This window comes from Muscardinus avellanarius, assembly GCF_963383645.1.
Source record: "Muscardinus avellanarius genome assembly, chromosome: 2".
Lineage (NCBI taxonomy): Eukaryota > Metazoa > Chordata > Mammalia > Rodentia > Gliridae > Muscardinus > Muscardinus avellanarius.
Window position 1 is genome coordinate 97,227,293 of NC_137787.1, and position 3,551 is coordinate 97,230,843.

Below are 3,551 nucleotides of genomic sequence, written 5' to 3' on the forward strand. Positions count from 1 at the left end.
GTGTGGAGGGCACCAGTAAAAGTCTTCCTGCTGACCCACCTCCAGCTCTTCAGGCCCTCAAGGTTACCAGAGCAGGCTCAGAGTGGGGTTATTGGGTGCAAGGGGTGGATTTTTCTGCTGGACCCTTGGAGGACCAGCTTCCCTCTGCCTCCCCTGTGCTGCTGCTCTTGCAGGGGCTCGGGGCCATGTGGCGGGCTGTGCTAGAAGAAGGGGTCCTCTTCTCTGGGCAGCTCAGTAAAAATGGCAGGCAGGCTGTCCCTTCTGCTGACACTGCGTGTCCTGCTCAGCTGGCAGATCTTCAGAGGGAATAAACTAGCAGGTAGGGGTTCTACATGGAATAGAAAATCTTATTAGATTTTGTGGTATACTCCACAAGTGTCTATTTGGTAATAAAACAGCTTTTTGTGGTATGTTGTTTGTAAGACTCAACCCTTTAACATGATAAAAAAGAGAATATTAAATAAAAAGCAATTAGCTGGATGTAGTGTAGTGACAAATGCCAGAATCCCCAGTACTTGGAAAGCAGAGATAGAAGGGTCACAGGTTTGAGACCACCCTTAGCAACTTAGAAAGACCCTTTAAAAAAATAGAATTGAGGGTATAGTTTAGAGGTAGAATGCTCCTGGGTTCAATCCCCAGTAGTATGTGCCTGTGTACACACACACACACACACACACACACACACACACACACACACACTGGTTAAACAAGAAAGGGAACTGGAGACCATAAACTTTAAACAATCTTTTCTTTACACTCACTCACTATAAAGGTATATGTATTATTTTTCTTGGCAGAATCGCATCATCCAATTAATTACTCTTCCTTGACTCCCTACTTATAATCATACATTATTATAAAACTAGCTTTGATTTTAATAATGAAAATATTCAAACTCGATGTGGTGGTTCACACCTGTAATCCTAGTACTTGAAAGATTGAGGAAAAAACACATATTTAAGGCCAGTCTCAGCAATTTAATAAGACCCTCAGCAACTTAGCAAGATCCTTTTTCTTTTTTTTTTATCATAACAACTTTTTTTTTTTTTTGTGGTACTGGGGTTCCTGGAAGCCCTTCTACTTCTGGGCTACACTTCCAGACCTATTTTATACTTTTGTATTTTTGGAAATAGGGTCTCTTAAATCAGCGGGGCTGGCTTCGAACCAACGCAATCCTCCTGTCTCTGCCTCCCAAGTGCAGGGATTACAAGCATGCGCTACCACGCCCGGCTTTATCATAACAACTTTTATAACCCCCGGGAGAAACTAGCTGGCCTGCTTCACAGAACTCCTGCAGGACCAGAGAACACATCAACGTGGCAAAACAAAAGGAGCTCAGGCTCAGACAGGATCATGAGTGCCCTCCACACACCTAAGAGTGGAAATGACTCAGCTGGCCAGGATGTCATTATGAATGAGTGACAATCAGGTCCTCTATGGCAAGCTGGCAGAGTGTGGAGAGGGGCTGAGATGACAAGCTCCCCGCTGTGGAAGGGAATAGGGCAAGCAGAAGGTAGTGAACAGATGTACCAGAAGGAAAGGTTGGGCTCCCAGGACAAGGTGGAAGCTGGCTGTAGGCAGAGGAGGAGACAGGCCCTCATTACTCCTCCTTCTTGTCCATGGGACCATCTTCTGAAGCCTGCAACTTGATGTGCTCCTCCAGCAGGCAGTCGTACTCCTTGGTGAGGCCCTCAGACTGCTTCTGCATGGCCAGAGCCTCATTTTCAGCTTTCTCTAGTTTTTGCTTGGTGCTGGCCCATTCGTCCTTTAGCTTCTTCAGGTCAGCCTTCAGGTTCCTGTTATCTTCCTTCAGCTTCCTGTCAGTGACATCTAATTTGTCTCCATCCATAGCACCTCCCTTCTTAAGCTTGTCATTCTCCTCCATGTACTTCTTGGCCGCCTCACTAGGACTCTATCTGCTTTTTAAAGGCTTCATTAGAGGCCAGTCGTGTGGCTTCCTGGGAGATGAGAGTCACCAGGCATCTAAGCAGGAAGGACAGCAGCAAGGAAAAGCCAGCAATGTAGAAATTCCTCTAGGCATGGAAAAGCTTTATGTGGAAGTGTTCCATGGCCCTGGGATTGTTCTGCAGGTTCACCTTTTCTGTGATATCATCATACTTCTGAAGCTCGTAGAGCATCAATGACCAACAGCACAAGGATGTCAATGCGAACCATGAAGAAGGTGTTGCCATAGGACACAACCAACTAAACCAAATGGGACTTGAAAATCTTCTGCCATCTTTTAGGAGAAATGAAGGGAATGCAGAGAAGCAACATAGCAGAGACCTCTGAATAGAGGAAGGTGGCCACTGCAGTCCACTGCAGACTCATCCTGTGGTTAGCAGGTTTCCAGCAGGGAGATGTGAGACCATGCATGCCCTGCTATGGCAACCAAACTCTCTCACCACAACCAGCAAGATATTTTTTCAAAATAAAAATAAAAAGGACTGTAGGTATATCTCTAAGACAGAATGTCCTTGGAACCGATCCCCAAGACTAACAGAATCCAATTCACATCTGTACAAGTGTTTGGTTTTATATCCAATTTAATTAATTGCTCCTCTGACTTTATGGGCTGGTGTAGAGAAGAAGGAATGGGCATATGTATTAATAAATATAAAGTGAATAAGCAACAATATTAATGTATGATAAAAAAGATATAAAACTGAAATAATGAAATTAGATATGACATTTTCTCATGGATAATTGTATTGTTTATAAACATTTATGCATATAGTATCATAGCATTGAAATATATAAAACTAAATAAAACTTTTGGGAAATTAACATTTTTTCAATCATTTGCAAACAACTTAAACAAAAAGAAAAATATGCATATAGTATATTTGACTAATACAATCAATATCATACATCTTATCTGAAATCTTATAAAAATGTGCAAACATTCTTTTCTAATATCCATGAAATTTTTATACAGATTGACATGCTAATCTATTGGGAAAATTTTAAATCATAAAGTTTTAGCGCCAATGTTCCAGGCTACATTGAAATAAATTGAGCTTTAGTAACATAGAAAAAATTTCTCCAAAATATTTGACTGGAAATTTAAAAAGTCTCAAATAACTCACATTAAATAAGAAAAAAAGCTGCAGTGTCACACTGCTTCAAAAAATAACAACTGTAACAAAATTATTTTTATAGAAAACTGTGTGCAGCCAAATTGAACTCAAAACAATATAACTTTAAATGTCTCTATTATTTGCAGAAAGGTTTAAAGCTTTATTGCCATGAGCTGTGCAAGACCCAGAATGCTTTACCTGCAAAGCATTTAAGCAACAAATAAAAACAAAATTTAGAAAGCCTAAAATGTGTTTGAGATCTGTAAAGTCCCCAAAGGCTCATGTGCTGAAGGTTTGGTCTACAGTGCCCAGCATGCAGAGCTGGGGCACCTGGATCCTGGGCCATCTGAGTGAGCTCACCAAAGATTAATCTATCCATGGGTTTATAGCTGATGGCACTGGGGGGAGAGGACAGAAACTGCAGGAGGCAGATCCTGGTTGGAAAAAGGTCAATAGGGATTTGTTCTGGAA

The 3,551-nt window shown here is 41.5% G+C and overlaps 1 pseudogene across 1 annotated transcript; it reads right to left on the minus strand.

Moving 5' to 3' along the window:
• Window positions 1-1,600: 1,600 nt before the first annotated feature.
• On the minus strand, window positions 1,601-2,331 carry LOC308259265 (B-cell receptor-associated protein 31-like; annotated as a pseudogene). Its single transcript has one exon. The product of its transcript is annotated as a B-cell receptor-associated protein 31-like (transcript).
• Window positions 2,332-3,551: the final 1,220 nt, after the last annotated feature.